Here is a 25,727-nt window from a genome sequence, read left to right as displayed (position 1 = left end):
TAAAATATGATGACTTAATCACTTTATTTAATTTAAACTATTCATTCAACTTTGAACAGTCATGTTGCTTTCTTATCTCATTCATATTAATATTTACATCTTTCTCGCCATCTCTCAACATATGGTGCATCTTCCAATTTGTTTCTACTAAAAATGTCTCTTTCACATTAAATTAAGATTGTGTGCCTCAGTCTCATGCTGAATGCTTGTCATACGTCAACATGTGTGTAGCTATTCTAGAAAACTCTTGGGCAATGTTACCTCAATCTTTCTTTCCCTTGAATACAGATAGGCTTAAAATTTTCATTAAGAGAGCATGGTACACCAAGGATTGGGCCATTCCCTTCCTAACAGTCGATTTTGATAAATTTCAGGCAGAAGATGGGTTGAATCTTAGAATTATTTTTTTAGGATTTATAAATATCAAAATGCCATATAAATGTCCTATGTTATAATATTTCTAAAGAACAATAGACAAAAGCTAGTTTTAAATAAGGGAAAGGATGTATTTGGATATAATCAATGTCACTCATATTAGAAATAAATGAAGGTAACCATAGCAAGAGTAGCAATGTCCAGTCCTGCCTAGAGAACATGCTTATAAATGGAACTTTTTACTTTCCATTAACATTAAATGTGAAATATTAGGAGTAGATCTTCATTTCTGTTCAGTGTATAAAAATATTCAAGTAAAGGTATTAGATAGATAGAAAGTGTTGGAAACCAATAATATTGCTATCTGGTTACTTTATTGTATCTTAAAAATGTATAAGAATATGTTTAATTATGAAGCTTTCACTTGAACTTATTAATTAATGCTGTTCATGACAAGAGATCTTTCATAAGAGATCATTTGTGCATAAAAACACATGAATGTCAATAAAATGACACAGCACAAACTAGCATGTATTTATATCTTTATAATATATAATTTATAGGTTAAAAGTTGTTTTCTTTACAAATCATTTCTTGCTTCTTTTCATCCCCTTTTTTCTCTCAAAATATCTTTTTAAAATTAAATGTATTGGGTAATTTTTAGTTAATAATATTATATAAGTTTCAGGTCTACAATTCTATAATACACTATCGTATTTTCCATTGTGTGTTCACCCAAAGCTTAGTCTTCCTCTGTCGCCATATATTTGACTCCCTTTACCCTCTTCATCCTCCTCCCAACCCCCTTCCACTCTGGTAGCCATCATACTGTTGTCTGTATTTCTGAGTTTGTTTGTTGCTTTTTTTATATTCATGTATGAATGAAATCATGTGGTTATTGTCCTTCTCCATGTGACTTATTTCACTTAGAATGATACTTTCAAGATCTATCCATGTTGTCACAAATGGCAATGTTTCATCCTTTTTTATAACTGAGTAGTATTCCACTGTGTATATGTACCACATCTTCTTTATCCAATTATCCATCAAAAGAATCTTACGTTGTTTCCATGTCTTGCCTACTGTGAATAATACTGCAATGAACATAGGGATACATATGTCTTTACAGATAAATGTTTTCAAGTTTTGGGGGGTAGATACCCAGAAAGGGATTACTAAATCTTATGGTAGCTTTATTTTTAATTTTTGAAAAATCTTCATATGGTTTTCCATAGGGGCTGTATCAATTTACATTCCTACCAGCATTGTATAATGATTCCTTTTTCTCCACAATTTCTCAAATACTATTTCTTATACCTTAACCTTTACTATTGCTTTTAGTTTGAGAACTAAGAAATCTGAATTTTAAAAGCTAGATCAAAAAAGATATTTCAGTTCCAAATATTAAATAATTTTATTTAATTCCTAATAAGGTTATTTTATTTAATTTTTAAACCTGTCATCATAAAGTCAAACAAAATGAAAATTATCTAACTTTATTAACATCAGTATAATTATCAAAACGATAAAGTTTTCAGAGGTCATCCAACTCTCATTCAGGATCATTTTTTATTGATTGACTAGGAAATGGAACAGCTTGTGGCTTTCCTCTAATTATTTAAAGCCATTTCACTAATCTTCTTAGATATTTATGTTTCAAATGAATGATGATAGTTATATCTTAAATGTAACTATAGAAGATAAACTTTTCCCAAATAAAAATACTGTAATTTGTTGAAAATATTAAAATACTAAGATTTGAAAATACAGCCACTAACTTGAAAAAACTGCAATTAATTACAGAGTCACCTATGAATATGTTTAGTAAAAATTAAAAATAACAATTTAAGACTGCTTGTTTATTTAAGTCCAGGTTTCCATAATCCATGTATAGTGTTTTTAATTTGGTTAATATTGTGCATTTAAAACATGCTATATAAAATAAGTATGTAACTCCTATACAAAATGTAATATTAAAGCCTTTATTCAAGGAGTTTACAATTCCCATAGTAGCAAGTGTACTTACATATTTGCGTTTTTCAGTCTGTTGAGGGAATTGCACAAATCACTTTAAAGATGTAAGGCTCAACAAATTTTTTATGTAGTTGGACTTTTTGCAAATAAAATCTTATGAATAATACACAATTAAAACACTATAGAAGGAAATAGAGCCATTGTTTTTTAAGTGGGAAAAGCCCTGATCAAGGCGGGTCCTAATACATTTTAGCAGGACTCACAGGACTCCTTGGAATTCAGGTTTAAAGACCATTTAAATGAAATTGCATATGCAAATATATGTAAAAGAATTTTACCTAATTGTAAAGTGTTATATTTGTTAAAGTATTTTTTAAAATAAACCTATTTCTGAACAAATAAGAATTTCAGTAAAAAGAAATAATACTCATATATACTGCTTGTTTGTTTTTTCCTATATTATATTCCAATACATTCAGAGATTGTATTTTAAATAGAACTCATGTAAAATTTTGCACCTTAGTTAAATATTTGGAAGGCAATTTTAAACCTGTTTTTTAAACCACATCGTGCTTCTTCAATGTGATTGTGTCATTAACTATTGTTCTGAAATTGTCAGAAAGGGAAAGTATTCTGGGTAAAAATCTAACTTCGATGACCATGAAATGAATTTTTATTTTATGACAGTTTTTATTTAATATGACTAAAGCTAATGAAGTATTCATAAAATTATAGATTTAGGAAAGACCTTGAGAATGCAATTAGTCTATCTCCTTTCCTGAACGTTTTAAGACACTTTATTATTCTATTTAATTCTCAGAACTCCAGGGAATGCAATTTTGTAATTTCTTTTAGTGATAATACATTTCAGGTCTTTTTAAGCAATATGACCATTTTCCTTCTTCATAGAGGTCTGCTGCTTCAAAGTATTTTTTTTCTTTTAAAAGCTGTTTAAAATAATAGTTTATACCTAAATTGGTAAGTTTTTCCTTGCCTTTAAGTATTTACCCTTTAGTTTCCTTATTTGTGGTCAAATATTCATTCAGAATATGATTTCTTGAATATTTTTCTCTTTGTGTCTTAATTCTGGTGATACCATCTTTCAAGTGATTCTCCCACTACGGAATAGATAATTTTATGAGTTTTCTAATCTCAGTCTCTTCTGGAAAACTCTATGATGGCTTCCAGCTGGAATAGGATCTGTTTCTAATTATTACTACAAGGTTCAAAGTCTTTCCAAAGAATGATCTATTAAAGGTAGCATCACAAGGAAAACTTATAAAATACAAGAGTTGATGCAAACAGGTTAGCAGTTCTATGAGCCATATTGTTCAGAGAAACCCGAGTGTCATCTAACGATTGTAGACAATCTGTAATTGTTAATATTAACAGCTCAAGTTCCAATACAGAGCCTCACACATGATGTCTATGACTGTACTTTTTGTTAAAACTGAAACCAGAGATGCAGTGCCTATATTTTAAATAGGCTACAATAAAAATTTTCTCCTCATTTGCAAGAGAAACATTTTCTGACTTCTGTATCATTATTAAAAGTAGGTTTTTAAATATACACTTGCTTGAAACCTTTAAAATACTATTTGTTTCCCAATTCTTTGCCACCCTATGCCCGCATTCCATCAATCGCTATGCACTGGTAATGTTTTCATGGCAGTTTATACAACTGAGGACAAACTCTTAGGTTTAACTTTCTATTTTAATGTTTAGTTTATAAACATTGGGAAACAATCTTTCCTGTTATTATCATGTACAAAAATAAGACAGTATACATTTTTTTTTACAGATAAGTGACTTTTAACCTTTTTAAAAATTGCCAGGCTCAATGTATTTAATTAACCATTTGATGTCACTTTTGGGGAAAAAAAAATCTCTAGGAGTTGGATCATAAAGGCTGTCCTTAATTTTATTCTCTTGACTGAATCAATGAATGAGTTAGAGAGTTGTTTGGAGCATGATGTTTTGCTGAGTCATTTATTCAACAACAGTATGAGACTTTTTGAAAAAGTGAAAGTTCGGAGCAATTGTGTATCCTGACTAGAAATAAAGAATAAAGTTGGAATTATATAGCTTTTTCTAGAGGTCGGTTGATTCAAAAACTCAAAAGAGAAGAGGTGTTTGTAAAAGAAATAAGAGCTCTTCAAAGGATATGTATCTCTGTATAGCAAACAAGAAAGAACACATTTCTTACAGAATAATAGGGTAGAAAAGAAGAAATTAGAATAAGGAAGTTCAAAAGTATTACTTAACTGAATGAACAGCAAGAACAATGTAACAGCAACACAATATACCAATGTGAAAATTTCTTCAGAGTTCTACTGTTAATCCAACATGAATGTTGGTATTTCTATATAATTAAATATATATATATTTCTTTTCCTTCTTATAAAAATACATAAAAACTTGTATAACACCTAAAGAGACAACACCAGGAAAGAGGAAAAAAAGTTGATAAACTTCATTTTCAAAGGGAAAAAAACAATTATGTAATGTGACTTCAGAAAAAAATCTGAATTATTGGGTCTTCAGAAAAGTCATGAGGTATTTTGTCTGTTTTTCAAAGGTGTTTTATTTATATAAAGAACAAAAAAATCAATCAATATATTGCCTGTTTTGTTCAATAACCTTTTGCCATCTTTCAGTGAGCTTCATAATTCCTCATTCATAGAAGGACCTGTGTTGATTGGTGAAAAACTGAACAAGGTGCTGATTTAGAGCCTCATCTGAATTGAATGTTATACCACGCAAGGAGCTTTGAAGAGACCAAAACAAGTGGAAATCTGATGACGCAAGATCAGGCGAGTCTGGTGGGTGTGGCAACTCATCCCATCCAAGCTCCAATATTTTGTGACGGGTAATCAAACTTGTGTGTGGTCTCGCTTGTCGTGATGGAACACAACTCCTTTACAATTAACAAGCTCTGGACTTTTCCGGATGATGGATTCGTTCAAACTGTCCAATTGCTGACAGTACACATTCAAATTGATTGTTTGGTTCCTTGGTAGGAGCTCAAAAAACACGACACCTTTAAAATCCCACCACACTGAGAGCATAACCTTCCTCTGATGAATGTCTGCTTTCGATATCATTTGAGGCGAATCATCATGTCGGGACCAAGACTGTTTGCACACCACATTGTTGTAAACAATCCACTTCTCATCACCAGTTATCAGTCACTTCAAAAAAGGATCGTTTTCCTCACGTTTAATGAGCATATTGCAGATGTTTATACACGCCGTCAAATGAACTTCTTTGAGTTCATGAGTGACCCAAATATCGAGCTTGCTTACGTATCCCAGCTTCTTCAGGTGGCTCGTGAATGCTTGAATGATAGATGTTCAATGTTTCTGCAATCTCTTGCATTGTCTGACTCGATCAATGCCTTTATTTTGTCTTCATCAACCTCGGTGGGCCTCCCTGACTGAGGAGCATCATTGAGATCAAAATCACCAGCACGGAATTCTGTGAACCACCTTTGGCATTGACGTTCTTGTAGAGCATTGTCACCATAAACTTTATGCAACTTTTCATAACTTGACACGCATTCTTCCCTTTATGGAAGTAAAACAGTAAAATATGGCAAAAATGCAGTTTGGTCTTCCATCATCAACTTGTTGTAAAATCTCCAAAATTCAACCAAATGGCTCAATTTTTTTTGTTTTTTAGAATGAAGCTAGAACTGTCATCTGTCAAATGATATAGCAATAACATAGATGTGAATGACTCTAGTACTTCCAAAAATGAACTAGTGCCATCTGTTGCAAACATGCATCATGACTTTTCCGAAGACCCAATATATTATATTTAAAAACAGTAGGTCAGGGTCTGGCCAAGTGGCTCAATTGGTTAAGAGTTAGCTTAAAAGCACAAGCTCTGAGCAATATGGCCACTGGTTTGATTCCCAATTTGGCCAGTCACGCTGCGCCCAAGCTGAGCTGCCAACAGGTGGCAGGATGGCTCGCTGGTGAGAGCACGTTTTCCTAACAAGGCTGCCTGTTGAATGTTGGTCTACGCCCACCTTCAACTAAGACTGAACTCTGTACCTTGAGCTGAGCTGCTACTCGGATGGCTCAGTGGATAGAACGTGTGCTCTTAACAGCAAGGCTGCTGATTAGACTCCCGCATGGGATGGTGACTGGCGCCCTCCACAACTAAGATTGAGGAACAACAACTTGGCTGGTCCCCCTCCCCAATTCCCCAACACTGTTCTCCTCCTCCAATTCCCCAATTTAAAACAAAGCAATAGATTAAATCATGGGATGGTCTTATCTGAGCAAATATTCAGTCTAATTTAAATTTTAATAAAATAAGTATTATTGGCAATTTGAAATGTATAAACTTGCTAATTCCCATTATTATTTATAATGTTATTATCCTTCTCAAATTAATTCAAAGAATAAAACAATGTTACCATCCACATAATTACCTTCCAATTTATTCTACCAACTCTACTTTGGATCTTATTTCTTCGTGTTGCTTTATTAGAAATTTTAGACTTAATATAAAGCTATAAGTTTGAAAAATTTGTTCTTACAGATATGCTGAATTTGTACTGTCATTATTAGAATGTCAGATAGTGTAATATTTTTTAATAATCATATATATTTGAAATAGAAATGCTATTTTTTAAAAATGTTGGGAAGTAAACACAAGTACATTCTCAAGCCTTACATGTGTTTTCATTGCCATTAAGATTTAACTTTTAATTTGTCATTGAGAGATAATAATCTCTGTTTAACATTTTCATTCTGCCCTGCATAATAATAATTACACCCCCAGAAAAGGCCAACTAGTGCAAACCTGGGTAAAATACACCCTAAAAAGGGTATTAGTACTAATGTCAACAACTCACTATTATTTATTTGTTTGTTTTTTTCTAGAGAAGGGCAAAATGATATAAGCACAGACATATCCCTTCCTTCTTTTGTATTGCTATTTAGGCAGATGTCAAAAACCTTTCTATGTACTTTAAATTAAAAAAACAGCCTATCCACACCTTCATTATATTCCTATTAACTACAAGATATAGTGTTAGGTAAACTTCTCCATTTGTGGGCCACTGTGATCTTCTAGGTTTTATACATTTTGGAGAAGGAGCCATGAAGGTTAGATACAATCCATGCTCACATGGAAATTACAATCTAGTTGAGAATACAGGTATGGAATATATGAGTAAATGTTATAGAGTCAAGCAAACTACTAGGGAAGTGTGTAACTGAGACACTTAGCTAGAATGGGAATCACTAAAGTCTTTCCAAAACAGCACAGATGCTCTGAGCTTATGGTGAATAAAAATTTAAGTGAGATAGCATATGTGTATGGAGCAGGGGCCGTGGGTGTTGGATGTATGTGGATGAATGTGGAGGGGAAGTGTGCTCCAGATGGAGAGTAACTGGTGAATGTATAAAGCAGGAGAAAAGCACAGACTATTTGAAGAACTGAAAGAAAACTACAACTGGAGCATAGAAAACAAAGAAACAGTGAGATGTAAACGACTGAAAAGAAAGCAAGCCATGGAATTTCCATACAGCGTGTGAAGATTGCGCTTCATACCAAGGAAAGAAGACAATCTCTAAAATGTTTTAATCAAAGACGCGGCATAATTATATTTGAATTTCAAAGTTCACTCACACTGCATCGCTGAGGGCAGACAAGTATGGGTGGTTGAGCAATAGTAGATCCTGTGAGGCATATTAGGAGTGGTGAAGAAGACTTCAATTCAGGGCTTGTCATTTTGGAGAAAGGGAGATATGGAGGATTTGAGACACTCAGATGCTAGAATTGTCTTACTTGGTGAGTGGGGCAGGTGTGAATCAAAGATGAGTCCCAAACTTCTGGTTTCAGTGATTCAGAAGATGATGGCACCTTTTAAAGAGTTAGGAAGCCAGTCAAGGGAAAGCAGCTTGGTGGGGAATACACCAAATTTGCATGTTTGAGACCCAAATTTGCATCTTGTGAGAATCCAAATACATATATTAAATGTACATATATATATATATATATATATATATATATATATATGGAAGAAGTCAAAAGCTAATTTTGAATAGAGATGAACTTTTGGGAATAAATAACTTAGAAAGAAAATGCTAAGTGAGAGGGGAGCTGGAAGCATAACGTTCAAAATCTCCCACTTCCTTGAAAATTGGTGAGAAAAGGAGGAACTGAAAAGTAATTAAAAATTAAAAAAATCACAGAGATAAACACAAAATCATGAGTAGGATGTGATGGAAATAAAGGCAAGCAAAGGAAGAAGTTGACCATATCTAATGCCACCCTCATCAGTAAGATGAAAATTAGAAAATACACAAAAAATTTGGAATGTAGTGAGTGAAATTATTTTATCCATGCATATGGCTATATGACCATAGTTTACTTGGCATTTTTCCCAGTTTTGCTGGGGGATATTTGAAGCAGGGAAAAATAAGTCATGCCCTGAAATTGCATGAGTAGATTTAATTGAGACAAATGTATTATATCATAGATATACTGAACCTTAAACCTGGGAATACTTTTTGACCTTGAGTATTCCCAGGAAATCTCAACATTACAAAATCTTCATCTCAGCAATTTATCCTCATTTCTTTCCTTAGAAAAACCTAAGAGATATATGCATTTGCGTATACAGCCACCCAACAATGAGTTACTTTTTTTTTAAACATGCTGAGTACTGAAGACTGTAAAAATATTTTAACTTCCTTCATGAAAAATGAGCAAACTATTTATGAACCAAAGATTTAAGACCTAGACAATAATGGGATTAAATTTTTATTCTGTCATATGAAATTTACTTCATCCAGTTTTAGTTTGTTTAGGAAATGAAGATTATATAACCACTTGGGTAGGTTGTAAAGAGTAATTGAAAATAAATTCTATATAAACTTCTCACTGAGTAGAAAAATCAGTGTTCAGTAAGGACTCTAGCTCTCAAGGTTATCTTCATCATCATTATCATCATCATCATCATCTATTTTTCTCACATTTATTTAGTTAACTGGTTATGATAGAATATGATTCCTTTATTTGCTACTGACTAGGATTGTATATCCTACCTTACAACCAAGGCACATGAAGAAAATAAAATCAAAATCCTTGTTTCTCTCTTCTTATGGTGTTATTACATTTTATTAAAAATATTTTTATCATCTAATGAGGAGAGTAGGAGATGGTTCATACCTTAGTCTTCTGATGCCTTAGTTTCTGGAAGTTTGGAATCAACTAACAGATGTAAAGTAGAGATAAATGTCTGTAACATATAGGGTAGAAAATGTGTCTTAGGAAAAAAACACAAGGTAAAATGCTATAGAAGTTCACAGAAAGTAGTCATTTTTAAGCTTAGAGAATTGAAGAATCCTAAATGGAAAAAGGATCATTCGGATTAATCTAAAAGGATGCTTGGAAATGTGAAAAGAGTAGGGGAAAAGCTATTTCATTTTGACAAAAGTATATTTTCAGAGGCATGAAACCTGAAAATAGCCCAATTTCATGGAGTACATAATAGCTCAATTTGGAGAATAGGAGGCAAGAGGTGCACTAGCATAAAGTAGATTGGGTCACCCTCCCAAAAGCCTTAAACTTTCAGAGGAATTATTTGTAATTTATTATTTGAGTAATGCAATATATTTATATTTTGATTACATAGCTGGAATAATCAGAATAAGAAAGATAAATCTGGTGCAATACCCACGATGAATAGCACAGGTATGGTGTGGACTGGGGGAGGGCAGAGAATAGAGAAGACTGAAAAGGTACGGATGTTGGTGTCTCTCCAATTCTCTTGTCCTAACGAGTAGCAGCTATTGTGCCTTTCCCAGGCTGGCTCTTCTAATCCTTGTTGGGCATGGGTGTTGAAATATCTCCAAAGGAACATTTACAAATACAAATCTTTGGAAGAAGTAAAATCAGAAAGGCTGATAAACTGTATAAAAGAGTCATTCTTTGTAATATGAATCTGTAAGTTCTTTAGATGCTTCTTGTTCACTACAGTGTTTCTAAATAGCTAGAATAGTATAGCATTTGCCCAAAGAATTCTTAAATCAGCATTTTGGGATGAGAGAAAGAGAAAATGTAGATACAAAGCAATAGGGTATAAACTGAAGGAACTACACAATGAGAAAATTCACACTGGAGGGTGTAAGATGGAAAATGAGGTTATCTGAGCTAAATGAAGATGTTCTTTCAGATGAGTTCATAAGATGTCTGCAATCTATTTCAAGGCAAATGCATAAACTGGGAGCCAGCTTTGGGATTTCCTGCTGGGCTTTTGTCAGATGACTCATCTGATCAACTCTGCATGCTATCAGTAAAGAATGAGAGTGCTCTTCACACTTGAACTACCAGAATTGCATGTGAATAAATATTATCTACATCCGGGTGGAACAGATTAGGGCTGAAGTTGAGCCACTTGGTCAGTAAGCTACTGCTGTATTTATTTATTTCAAGCATGGAGCTAAAGTATGAAAAATACAGTGGATCCTAACTTAAGATAAATATTAGAGTGTTTATTCTTTGAGCTCATGTGTGTGAAATGAAACAAATATAGCCACTCTAACATAAACCTCAAAACCTCCCAGCAATTAAACTTAGAGGACTTTGTTGGATATTTGAAGATACTCAAAGCTGTATATGTCTGTAATTTTATTTTGAAAAATATTTAGATTTTTCTCAGAGCCAAAGGACACATCTCAGTAATTTCAATATTCTGTAATGATGATCGTAAAAAATTATTCAATGGTTTAAGACTTTTAAAATATTTAAATGTGCAATCTCTACAAATACAAACAAGATATTTACATAAACGCTTAAAAAAAGACATAGCCCATGAATTCCTGCCATTTTTATCACTTTTCTGTTAACTGACTTTGGGAAACTTTAGAAAAATGTAACAATTTGAAAATACTGAGGGCTTCACGAAGTGGATTCGTAAAGGCAAAGCTCCAAATTTTCATGAGATTTAAAAGCTTTTTGTAATAACCCACTTTAAGTGTGTCCCTTGCTGTTTTTAGCATTGTTTTCCTTATTTTTTAACATTTTCTTATTTGAGTGACCCTAAGCAACTCAAGTTCACAGAACACTATTAGTGAAGAATTGGGCTTCTGTATTAAATGGCCAGTCCATGAACACACACACCCACTAGAGCCATCCAAAGCTTTGTACTTCCTAAATGTGACATGACCCCTCATGGACCCTTTCTGAAGGCAAGGCCCAGCAGGCTGTAAGCTCCTGAGAAATGATTACTGAAGTGAATGTGATTACTCAGACAAGAAAAAAAGCTGCAATATGTGGAATTCCTAAGGGCACAGTACATTCTTCTGCTCCAAATTTCTTGGATATTAAAAATAAATTTGATTAAGAATAATAAATTTGATAGTAGATATGAGCTAACAATAACACCCTAAATAATGTAATAGATTAGTTAATCTTTGGAAGAGCCATAAGAACACTCCCTCTCTCTCTCTCTCTCTCTCTCTCACACACACACACACACACACACACACACACACACACACACACACTACTTTGAATAAATATAAATCATGTAATCAGAAAAAAAAGCAATACATGATAAATAAATGATACCCCTTCCCCAGGGGTACTTTCTTCCCAAATGTTAGCAATGTTTTCAATATATTTCTGTACATCCAAATAAATATTTATTTAGTATTCTCTCATAAATCAGCAATTTTATACATTAACTAATGACTTTTAAATGGCAAATGGAAAATTTAACTCTTACGGTAAATAATGTTGGTTACAGCTCTTCCCTTTCTCTCTTCCTTTTTTAGCTGAATCTTTGTTCTCCTATAAAGCGAAAATTCCAGATATTCAGTTTCTCAGTCTTCCTTGCAGCATGGCCTGCTTCTAAGGGACCTGAAAAGTATCTTGGTGACATTTCCGTGAACAATATTCATCCCATAGAAAAGGAAGAAAAAGCCATGAGTACAAAGTCCTTGTCTCTCTGTTTTGGTTATTGACAGGGGAGAATTTGTTGATGGTTATGTAACAGCCAACCAACTACCAAGAAGGCCCAAGGTGTAGAATGAACTCACCTAGGGCTGTGCATGGAGGCACTAACACTAAAACCTCTACTTTCACACATTTTATTAGTATAGTCAGGCATTCTGTTTCTTGGTACTGAGGGTGTTTTAAACCTCTCTTTCTCCTCCCCTCTCCACTCCTGCTTTTGCAAAATTAATAGATCAACCAATATTAGGTAAAAACATTTCAATTTAAATTTAGACTAAATAAAACTAACTAAATAAACATGTATATCAAATGTTACTGATTTTTGGAAGCCCTCTTATCTGTCTCTATGCTAGCTTTGTCTTCTGTGATTTTAGCTTTTTGTTCATGCATATAGTGTTGCATACACTTCATTGTACAGTGAGTTGTCTTCATATAAAGCTTTTGCTTTCACTAGTTATTTACTTCCTCTATGATATCAAACACATCCCTACTAGTGGATAAGAGGTAGGAAGAACACAGTTATCAGTTTTGAGAGAATGAATAAATGTGTGTGCATCTTCAGTTTGAATCATTAGCATCATCATTTTTCTTCCAGTTGTGGCTCATTATATGCAGCAATATGGCCAATTTCTTAATTTATATGAGTCTGATTATATTAAAGATAAGTGCTTTCCATCTCATAATTTCACAAATTTGGACCTCCAGGGGGAGTATTAATAGCATCGATTCTATATCATTATGTCATAGGTAACTGAGGTTCAATATTATGTTTCTAGAGATGTTTAAGGAAGGGTATATATTCTCATATACATTTTTGAAATCACTTTACAGAGCAAGAGGGAATTCATTAGGAGAATTTTCCAAAACTAACAGTTGGTGAAAGATAATAAATAAGATATACACATAAACTACAGATATTTGCCATGGACTGCGATTTTGACTTTTTATATCAGCTTTTTCCCCACAAAGTAAGTTCAATGTATAAGCATGTTTTAATATCTTATTGAAGTTTTCACTGGTCTATTTTCTGTAAGGTACAAAAACAGCCTGTGTGATTTCTATACATGGTTATGTTTCCTAATGCTTTGTACTTGTCTGTGATAGGCTCTCAACAGTAAAATAATTTAGCTCCAAACTGCTAGTACCAAAAAATAAAAATAGAAATAAGGTAAAGAAGTTATTGTTGTGATTTGGGAGAAGAGACAGAAATGAACTGACTCCAAAGAGTTCATACACTGTAACATTAAGGGAGGCTGGGACTTGAAGCAGATGAATATAGTGTATATCACCGCTCTTGGAAACAGAGAAACAGCACATTATCTACATCTACTGCTTGCCATATGGCACCACATTTCCCTTGGTTTTTCAATAGTAAGTTAAATCTAATGAGAAAAGCACAAAGAGGTAAGTGATAAAGGCAAGCGAAAGCATTTGGCAGCATCTAAACGACATATTACAGACTGCGCATACATCTGTCTTTGTAAGGATGAAAGGAGATCCTACGAGACAAAATATTCTGATTTTAATAACTGTCTGTACAACATTGATACAAATATTTTGCTAAAAGCAAATAGATCCATGCTGCTCTAGGGGCAAATGTGTCTTAAGGAACCAATTCCCTCTTTTACTTTTACTTGAGCTTCAGAGTTTTAAATGCTACAAGTGAATGTGGAGTTTGGCACATCAGACTCTCCTGATTAACCCTCAGTAGTTGAGATCTTATTCATTCTAATTTATTTTTCTATCTGGATACATCAGGATTGACCATTAAAGTGTAGGCAAAATGTGCCTTAAACCTTTAGGATGTATGTCTTAATGCAAGCATGGTTAAAAGTGGAATTTATAACTAAATGATGACTACATATGCTCTATACTTCATAAATACGTTTATCTGGCCATTCTTCTTTTCCACCTAAACCAAAGGGGAACTAGTAAATTCCTTCATTATTCATAACATATAATACAGATTCAGGAAAGTGTGATACACTGAAATCATAAAAATAGTATTTTATTGTGAAAGAGACAGGCAATGAATACCCTTCAAAAAAAAAACCACCTCAGCAAGCAGTTTTAGTTATTGCTATTCCCAATACCAGTGGTTTCAAATTTAACCATTTCTCAAAGTAATCTGCAGAGTTTTGTATACCTTCTGTTTCCTAAAAATTGTATCCATTCTTGAACTTCAAACTGTCATTTAGATACTTCAAATTTTCATCCATATACACACATATATGCGTATTACTATAATAATGCACTTTACCAATAAAGTAATTATTCAGTTTGAAATAAGAAAAGGCTAATATATATTCAAATAAATGGAATTATTGGTGGATATGCCTACAGATACTTCAATAACCAAAATGTCTTTGGTAGCTCTTCCAAGTAAGTGATCATATTGTACAACATGGATATAAAATTGTGTGACATAAAATAAAGGAAATTATAATATTGGATACACGTTTCATTGTGGAAACAATAATTATATTCTAAATTTGTTAATACGTAGTATATGATAGTAATTACATAACTAACTGTATATGTGCATTATTGAGACTTTTATGTTTTAAGTATTTCTATTATTAAACACAATTCAAAAGTCAGAGTTAAGTGTAAATTTTTTTCTCTAAATACCAAGTAAACTCTAGTAAATATTAAGAAAAGTATATCATAATCAATATTCTTCTTTAGAGTTGAACAATAAAAGAATATGAAACTATTTCAAATGTTAAAATTTAATTTTGTTGCTTTCAAATCTATAATTTTTAAGATTATAATAGTGAAAATTGGAAAGTGTAGCCTTTAAACTTTATGTTAGAGGGTATCTAAACTTAATACATGGTATTACTAAAGCAGTCAAAATGTTATCTTAAATAAGGGGAAAATTCATTCCCTGACTTCAGCTTTACTACAGAGCAACAATAATCAAAACAGTATGGTATTGGCAGAAAAACAGACACACAGACCAATGGAATAGAATGGAAAACACAGAAATGAACCCACATAAATATGGACAGATAATTTTTGACAAAGGAGAAAAAACATACAATGGAGAAAACACAATCCCTTCAATAAACAATGCTGGGAGAATTGGAAAGCCACATGCAAAAGAATGAAACTAGACTGCTATCTGTCAACACGTACCAAAATTAACTCAAAATAGATCAAGGACCTAAGCATAAGACCTGAAACAATAAATTGCATAGAAGAAAACATAGGTATAAGTTTATGGACATTGGGTTCAAAGAGGATTTTATGAATTTGACCTCAAAGGCAAAGGAAGTAAAAGCTAAAATAAATGAATGGGACATATCAAATTAAAAAGCTTCTGCACAGCAAAAAAGACTATCAACAAAACAAAAAGGCAACCAACTGAAGGGAGAAGATATTTGCAAACAATGCCTTTGATAAGGGGCTAATATGCAAAATATATCAGGAACTCATATAACTCAACAACAACAAAAAATCCCATTAAAAATGGGCAGAAGTCCTGAATAGACATTTCTTGAAGGAGGACATACAGTGGCCAATAGACATATGAAAAGATACTCAACATCACTAATCATCAGAGAAATGCAAATAAAAACCACAATGAGATATCACCTCACACCAGTTAGAATGGCTATCAGCAACAAGGCAAATGATAAATGTTGGCGAGGCTGTGGAGAAAAAGGAACCCTCACACACTCCTGGTGGAAATGCAGATTGGTGCAGCCACTATGGAAGGCAGTATGGAGGTTCCTCAAAAAATTAAGAATAAAATTACCATATGACCCAGCAATCCCTCTCCTGGTATCTACCAAAAAATCTGAAAACATTTTTCCCGAAAGATATATGTATGTGCTCCGATATTCATTGCAGCTTTATTTACAGTGGCCAAGACATGGAAACAACCAAAATGTCCTTCAATAGATGATTGGATAAAGAAGAAGTGGTATATATACATGATGGAATACTATTCTGCTATAAGAAAAAATGAAATAATGCCATTTGCAACAACATGGATGGAACTTGAGATTATTATGCTAAGCAAAATAAGTCAGACAAAGTCGAGAACCATATGACTTCTCTAATATGTGAGATATAAAACTGAAAGCAACAAAGGAACAAGACAAATAGACAAAAACTCACAGACACAGGCAACAGTTTAGTGATTACCAGAGTGTAAGGGGGGAGGGGAGTGGTAGATGAGGATAAAGGGGATCAAATACATGGTGATGGAAAGAGAACTGACTCTTGTTGAACACACAATATGATATATAGATGATGTATTACAGAATTGTGCACCTGAAACCTATGTAACTTTACTAACATCATCACTCCAATAACTTTTAATTAAAAAAAAATAAGGGGAAAATACTAGATGACTGAAGATTTAATGTAAGCCTGATTAATTAGGTTTTATTAATTCATTTCTCCTAAACTTAAATACAAATAAGTAATACTGAGATTTTTAGGTCTGCTAATTGGTAGTGTGACCAGAGATTAGTAGCTGACTTAATAATTCATGGAAGTAATTTTGGGAAGATATTATTTTATTTCACAATTTTTTAAACTTGTCTATATTGATATTATATTTGTTGCTTTTACACAATCAAGGATAATTAATTTATGTTTGTACTATGTCATAGAATATATTGTAAACCTCACTTAAAAGAGAAACGTTATAATAAATAAATAACAAATGACCTTGTTCTTGAGACATGGCTTCATTATTTACCCTTTCCTTCACCTGTATATTTTGCCTCTCTCTTTACTGACTTGTTCAAGAGTAAGCTATACACATTGTACCTACCTAATATCATATATAAATAGTAAGAGGCTAAATTTAAATGTAATAATTATGGAATTCTGATTGACTGCATCTACAAAAGATGAATGTATGTATATTCATTGACCCAGTAATTTTACCTATATCACTTCTGTTCATTCTCTTTTTTATATTTTTTTCCTAACTTGGAGTGCAAGCTCATTTTTTTTGTTTTGTTTTTTTTGTTTGTTTGTTTGTTTTGTTTTTTTTGTTTTAGCTGAGCCATCCTGCTACCTGTTGGCAGCTCAGCGGCTGCTCAGCTCGGGCTGGACTCGAACTGCTGTTGCTCAGAGCTCAAACTCTTGAGCGAGCTCTTAACCAACTGAGCCACTCGGCTGGCCCGCAAGCTCATTTTTTGAGTGGGAGTTCTTATGAGTAGAATTTGATCACATTGTTTATATTAATAACAGTGCATTCACTGACATAATGAAAACTGAATAAATGTTTTTGTCTTTTTTATTCTGGCTCATAATATTGTTTAAATAGGCAGAAAAGGAGTGTATTTTTTAAAAAAGCAACTGTATGTTTTTGCTTTTATGATGATTTTTGTGTGGAGTAAAATAGAATATATGTCCTCCTCAGGTTTGGTCTTCTTAGGGCAAGTTCCATATTAATTGATCACTTTTATCATCACTATTCCTATACAATATTGTAGTGGATACTATGGTCATCCCTCCAGCTTCCGTTTCTGGACACCTAAACTTTACCTAGTTGAGTCCACCCTCAAATCCAGAATTGGTCTGTGATTGGTCCTAGTCAATCAGAAACATTCTGTTATCCCCACTACAATGTTATTTCAGATGAAATGTGTTTGTTAAATAAGAATGAAGTCATGGATTTTAAATAAATGGTTGTGAAAAATCAGCTCTCTCTAATTTAAAAGTTGTGATATAGTAATATGAAGCTTGGGCCACTGGTAGCTGTCCATATATTTACTTGAGGGAAACCTACCTAAGACATAAAGAGGCCAAAAGAGCAAGAAGTAACTAAGAAGATTGCATAGAAATAAAGAGACACTCCTGATAAAACCTAACTTAGGACTCAGACTTCCTCTGAGATTTTTAGCCAATCAGCTACAGCAGCCTCTTGTTTGCCTCTGTTGGTTCAGATCTGTACATGTGAGTTAGGATGACTAAATCAGAGACAATTTCAAGACTCTTATTTCTTGATTGAGCAAGAAAGCTCTCTTTTTATTCTGCATTATGGTGTGTACCTACATGAACTCAGGACTATTGAAGAAATTCTGCTAAAATAAGGATAAAAGAAAGATGAAGAATGGGGAGCTCAGAGCATCACAGAGAAAAAGTCCTAATTTCTTATTAAATTTAACTGAAGCCTATCCAATCTATTGACTTTTTATTTACTTAACTAAACAATGTTTCTTTAGTTTGTCAGTTTTAGATTTTTTTAAAACAATCATACCTCTTGTCTGTGAAGGCTGATTCATGTTCTATCACGTCATGTGTCCCATAACATGCAAAACATATCTGCCCTCCAAACAACTCTAAGTTACTGTTACAATTCCCATTCATTTTTTAGGTGAGGAAACTCAGCCGCTGATTAGTTAGTTGTCTGAGCTTCCCCAAAGTCAGACAATTAATAACTGGTCACTGTTGAATACAGAATTTGAACCCAAACATTCTCATTTTAATCTTTTATAAATTCAATATTTTATAATGAGGGACAATTTCATTAAAAAAACAAACCCACAAATCTGACCATCCTCATTATGACATTAAAGTGGTTCCTGCATTTTTTAACTCTGTAATGTCCTTTGTTTATTAATTTTTCTATTTTCTATTTTTTGGCAAATTTAGGCGAGATTGTTACTTCATAAAATGATTTAATACTAGTTATAGATCTAGAGCTTCCTCATTTTTGCAAAATGATTTAAAAATTTTTTATCTTGTTTTATTTGCCCAGCTGTATCAAGTTTTCCATTCAAAAATATGCCTAGTAGTAATTTTTACTAAAACAACAATTTTAAAGATAATTTGGCAAAAATTGCCTCAAGCTCCAGAGTCAGAGGTGGATTAGGAGTTAGAGTCCTAGCCAAGGACATGGTCAGAGAGGAGGTGGGGTGAGTGGGCACTGAGACCCTTGGCTAGGCCTCAAAGTACATTGCCTCTGCATTACTGCCAGGGGGATATCGACAAGCTTGACAAGAACAAGAGCGTGAACAAAGACGAAGGCAGTGGTGGCTGATGCTTCAATAAAGCTCTTGGCTGATTATTAGTCTGCCAGTTGTTAAACTATTTTCTTTCAGCTCTAAACCTAATGATCTATGGCCTACTTTGGGATGTCAGGGATGGGAATCTGCAAACTCCATTTCTTTTTTGCCAGCTGGCTTCGTGCTACATTACACTAATAGAGGACAATATAGGGAGAATGGAAATGAAGAAGAGGGACAGGAGCTTGTTCCATCTTCTACGTTTGCTGTTTTTGTCAGTGGCTCCCCAGTAGCACTCTTCACTGGTGGTAACAGCTGGTTTAAATCTCCAACGGATTTTGGTCCTGTCAATATCAGCCTCATCACAACACTTCAGGAGTCTGGAAAGCACCCACTGGCTCAAAATGTCAGCCGCAGGGCCACAAGACCACTCTCCATGGTACTGAAGTCCAACAACATGCTGGACAAATGTAGACATATACTGCTGTGAGTTTTATTCCTTAACATATTTCATCAAATCTTAATCTTATATTCTAGCTGAATATATATATATATATATATATATATATGTTATATAATCTATTATGTGTGTGTGTATATATATATAGGTATATATGTGTGTTTATACCTATACTATGTATTTAAATACGTGTAGTAATACGTGGACCCTCTATCATCTTTGAGCTAAGGTTAAGGGTCAGTGTTTTTATTTTAATTTGTAACCGTATCACACTTGACGTTTATCACACAAGAATTTTCAACCATAGAAAACTCAATGTGTTTTCAGAAAGTTTCATGGTATAAGACAGATAACATGATAGAAACTTAGTCAATAATGCCTGAGGCAAGTCCCTTAAACATCACATTCCAAAGCATGAGAGAATATAGTCTTTAAAGAAGACAGAAGTTATTCAGAGAGTAGGTAGAATAAAATTCAAGCTACCTGAATAGCATCCACTTACTAACCTTCTACTTTAGAAATTATAATGTTACGTAAACCAGTGCTAAGTAAAATGGAATTACATATATTTTATTAAGTATAATAATGGGGGGTTTATTTATCCTTTTCAACATAATGGAAATGAATGCAAGAATGTAACTTGTAGTCTTATTTCAACCTAAATATTAATACAGTTAACACAATAAAAACAATTAAGCTACTTGAGATGGTAGAATCATTTTATGAACAGAATTTATATGCAACATTATAGACAAATAAATTAAGCTAATGATAAAGCATCAGACTGGTGAGGAGAATTAGATGCAAGAATCAAGACCATAGCATTAGTATGCAGAGATGCTCTCTATGTGAAATGTCTAAGAGTAGGATTTGTGTCGTCTTTATATTCCACACAACATTCCTATATGTATAAAATGAAACAATAATTTTCCCTCTCCAACATGGCTTTATGTACCCATGTATATTATGAAAGCAATTTGTTTATTAACTAAGGTCCTGTCCTGATATATGAAAGAAGAAAAGAAAGTGAGCAAATGATTTAAAAAGTGGAAGAGTGACTTAAGGTAAAAAGAGAGTTTTATATCAGGATGAAGGGAGTGATTTGACCCAGTGGTATGAAGTACCAATCATTTTTCTAGGTATACTGGTTACTAAATTCAAAACTAAATAAATTTATGATCAGGTGATATGCTAGTTGCTCAGTGGTTTTACCCTTGTTGGTTACTATCTTTAGAAGACACATAGATATGGCAGAGATAAACATGGATTCATGTACACAGGCAGTGATCAAGCACCAGAGTTTTTTCAACATAATTCAGCAACACAATGCTGTCAACAATTACACCCAACAAGGGCTTAAGTAATTTTGTTGAGGTTATTAAGAATCGAAGAGACTGTGAGAAAAAAAAATCAGACAGACGTTTCCAAACACACAAAAAAAGTTCTAACATTAGAAGCTTTCAAGTAGAACTAGGCAGTGATTTCCTGATTAATGGTCTGTGTAATGAAAGAAATGCTTGAGCACGACCTTTTCAATCTATATAACACGAGTAGTAGTCATTTAGGTGCCCCACAGAAGAAGGGTTTTCAGATCAAAATATGTTCAGAAGAAAAAGCATCCTCTATGAGAGAGCTAGAGTTTTGTTTCTGCATTTTATGAAAAACATTTTAAAATGAGTACTAAAATTGTGCTCTGTTATTTTAACTTAAAAATAACCTTACCCTTATGTTTGTAAAAGTGTTTAGTGTGAAAAATGACAACAAAAATATACAGGATGAAATCTTTTAACTGAGGATTTATTTGCTTTTCTTTCAATGAGAGAATATAATTAAATTTTAACGTTCAGAAGATGTAGAAAGTAGTGTTGACTGACAATAGAATATAATCAAAAGACCTAAAATATTTTAATAATACCAATAATTTTTAACAATAAGATGATTTTCTAACAAAACCAATAAGAGTACTTTAACACATAAAGATAATTTCACAATCCTTTCCCATCAGTAATGTGTGCTGTTCCTCATAAGCTGGGCTTCCAACTCTTCCCCAGTGTAACCTCTAAATCACAAGAAACAGGCCTAAGAACAACATTATGAATTAACATCATTAGGAATAATTTGTGTTATAAAATCTTCATTTTTAATGCTTTCATACCAGAAGACTATAATAAAGCCTTTCACAAATACATTGGTTAAAACCTCAAACATTTTATAAACAAATAATTTCAAAGGACAATAAGAGAGAATGTAGCTCTGAATCTATAAAGTGGAATAGCCTTTATTTCTTAATTACAGGCCTTTCTGAAGGTGTGCTTTGATTTGAATTGTGTCCCCTTCAAATGCATATGTTGAAGTCCTAACCCCAAGTACCTCTGAATGTGACCTTATTTGAAAATAGGATCATTGCATATGTAATTAATTAAGATGATGTCATTAGTGTGGGACTTAATCCAACAAGGCTGGTGTCATAAACAGAATTCACACAGAGAAAACACCCCATGAATGTGAAGGCAGAGATGGGAGTGATATGTTTCCAAGCCAAGAAACACCAAACATTGCCAGCAAACCGTGAGTGGCTAGGAGGGTGACCTGAATAAATCCTTCCCTAGTGCCTTTACAAAAAGCACATTCCCGCCAACACCTTGAACTGTGAGACAATATATTTTTGTTGTTTAAGCCACTCAGTGTGTGGTAATTTGTGGTAATTTTCTAGCAGCCCTAGAAAATGAATACAAGGTGTATCACTAAGGAGGTCACCTGCCTCTGCCAGGTATAGGTAACAGGGTTTCTATTTTGATGACACTGATAGTCACACACCACCTCCATACCAGTCATATACATTATCCTTTGGAGCCAGAAAACTAAATGACCTTACCATAGTAAGACAGCATTCAACATTTGGTACTATTAAATTATATTAAGAACAATGTGAAAGTAATTGAGTATAAATAGTAAATCCACAGCATAAGTATGACTTGAATTATTAAGATTATATTCATTAATTCACAGAAGGGGAAGAATACTCAGATGTAATGTATACATGAAGCACAATATATTAACATTTTTGGTCTAATTTATATTATTAAGTAAAAATAATTTATTCATCATTAATTTTAAATTTGTGATGTTTAATAACAATAAAAAGCAACAGCAAAATTAAAAGTAACATTATCTGTAGTCCAAATTTAGCCACACACCCCACACTAAAACCAAGCTCTTCCTAGTAAAATTGTGTTTAGGCCCTGGTATTCTGACATATATGAAAAAGGAAATTGAATTTTTTTTTAAACTTCTGAGTGAATATAGACTTTTTAAAAAAATCTCTATTTGTTTTTCATTTTTAAAAATTTTAAATTACATTTGAAACATATACCATCAGATATACCACTATTCAGTAAAAATCTATTCTAGTTTTGGGGAAGCATATGTGTCACAAATTATCTCGCTTCTAGTCTCTAAGACTTTATTAAGAGTTTATCAAAAAGGTAGGCTCTGACCTATGGGATCCTGAGCCTTGAGGTTTTGAATGTCTTGATTACTGTAAAACAATTTCAAGTGGGTGAACTTAATTTCTCAGCTGTTTTCCTTCTAGAATGAGCTAATCATTTTGAAGTTATATACGCCATTGCAACAATATTCAATTCCTTGAGCTTTGTGATTTATTGTCTTTGGAAACTTGATAAAAAATAAGTTTTCTTTCTGTACAATAAGGATGAATTTACCAGGACATGCCCAATATTAATTACAACAAAAAGTAGTATAGTGTGTATGTGCCATGTTCACTTTAATGACTACTTCGTAAGCCAGTCGCTACTCTAACTCTATGGAGACTATTTCTGGATCAATACAATCCAAGTGTAGTTGCATGTACACTCAACACCTTAACATACTCTTGGCATCTGATATTGATTACAAAGAAAAAAGGGTCAGTGAAGAAACATATACTCACACATGATTACATTTTCAAGAAGCTACTCTTTGTGGAAGTAAACAGGAAAAGCAGCTTTCAGGGAGCTGTTGGTGGGGACTGGGATGATTTAAAGCTATGTCTTTGGAAAGTACCCCAGCGAGCTGTAGGAAGGCATTTGTAAGAGTCTATTTTGCAGCGTGAAAGGATTCTCTACAAGAGGTGGGCATTTTCTCAATTTAAATTCTGAGACTTTCAACAGTTGAAGACTGGAAACAAGATCTAAAGAAAAGAACCATCTTTGCAGTCACTTAAGGTGACTATACCATTCAGATCATGATGCTCAATGGTCCAAAAGCCTTTGGTGGTGTGATATGGACAAGAAAAAGATTAATACACAAACCACAAAACTCAAAAACATTTTTGTTTCATTTAAAAAAGTATTTAGAACACATAAAACAAGGCAACGTTTCTTCTTTTTCCTCGTCTTCTGGTATGGGATCTGTTGGTGGCTCCTCCACGGTTGCACTGTTGCTCTCAGAGCCAGTGTTACTGTCACTGGTCCCTTCTTCGGCCACACTGTCCACCCCTTCCTGCTTGCTCTCCTTGCCCTCAGAAGTCGCTGTGCCTTCTTCCCATTCTGCTGACTTTTAGTCCTTTCTTCCAGGTGTGTCTCCTCTGTTTCCACTGGGATGCTCTCCTCCTCTTTCTTGTCTTCGGTCTTGTTAGTGGCTTGCTCTTCTTCCTCAGGAGCAATACTGCTCTGACTGTTTGGCTTGTTCTGCTGCCTCTTTTTCCCTTTCCTCTTGCCTTTTGTGAGCCTGTTCCTCCGCCTGTGCAATTTCAGCTGCAGTTTTTTCCATATCCACTTCTACTTTCAAACCGCACAACCTTTTAAGTTCATTGTTAAATGAATCTGTGCTTTCGAGGAATTCCTTTTTCTTTTCCTGATGTCCCTCCTCTATTTGAAGCAGTTCAGTGTCTAGTGTTTGCTTATGAACCATTAAGGACTGGACCTGACATTTGAGAACCTGCATTGTAGCTGTTGTGACAACTGGCCGAACTGAACTCTCACTAAGGATTTCACTGATGAGGCGGTGGTTTCTCTGGAAACGGGAGGTGGCTGTATGCTTCATTGAAAAGCCATCACCATAATCATCTGGATCTTCAGCAGGCTGAATGCTCATATAAGGTTCTCCATCATGTGAGATTGTCTCTGTTGACGTTCTTCCTCTAAAGCAGCTTCTGCACGACTTTTTGCATTTTTGTAAGCATAAATGCGGGGGAATTATGGTAGGCCTTCATAGATTCATTGTACTCTATCTTTTCTGCTTTGTATTCATTTAAATATTCTTGTTTTTCTTCATCAGTGAGATGGCGTCACATGCCACCAATAATTTTGCCAATCTCCCACAACTTTAGGTCAGGGTTGGAAGCCTTTACTTGGCCTCAGACCTTTCTGTTGTACCTCATGTAAGGCATCAGCGGCTTATCTGGTGGCTTTGGGGGTTTTGGAATCAGATGCCGTGCACTGGCTGTTGGTGCCCGGGTTCCCTCCCAGCCTGTAGTTGTTGTAGGCGAGATGACTGTATGGACTGTATTCCACAAACCCTGGTGTGCTGGGCATTTGTGTTGCAGGAGCTGGGGTGGAAGGTGGGACATAAGATGGTCTTTTTGACATTTTGGAAGATTAAGTTCTCAGTTCCTTAAGAATGAATCTGAGACACCACCGGCAGAAAAAGTCTAAAATCTCTATTTTAATGTTGCAAAGAAAAAAAAAATTAAGTGTAAAAAACAACATAGCAAATATAGGAAAGGCTTTGCTCTTTATGAATAAAGACCACAGGCAAAGCATCTTGTAAAATTAGAACAGTGAAGAGCCTCCTGCTCTGTGAGTATATTACAGCTGTAAGTGGAAATAGCATCTTTAATCTGCAATGGCATGGAAAACACTGCAAATCACACCTGGAGATTTTAATTTATGTATATGTCAGCTTTATTAATAATGCCACTTTATTACATGATTATGAATACCATATAAATATTCTATCAC

General features: G+C 33.9%; 1 pseudogene; it reads right to left on the bottom strand.

The window, feature by feature from the left end:
• Nucleotides 1-24,142: 24,142 nt before the first annotated feature.
• On the bottom strand, nucleotides 24,143-25,410 carry LOC109376286 (SWI/SNF-related matrix-associated actin-dependent regulator of chromatin subfamily E member 1 pseudogene; annotated as a pseudogene).
• Nucleotides 25,411-25,727: the final 317 nt, after the last annotated feature.

Source organism: Hipposideros armiger, unplaced genomic scaffold (assembly GCF_001890085.2).
Source record: "Hipposideros armiger isolate ML-2016 unplaced genomic scaffold, ASM189008v1 scaffold_1088, whole genome shotgun sequence".
Taxonomy (NCBI): Eukaryota; Metazoa; Chordata; class Mammalia; order Chiroptera; family Hipposideridae; genus Hipposideros; species Hipposideros armiger.
This window is presented reverse-complemented; position numbering and strand designations above follow the sequence as displayed.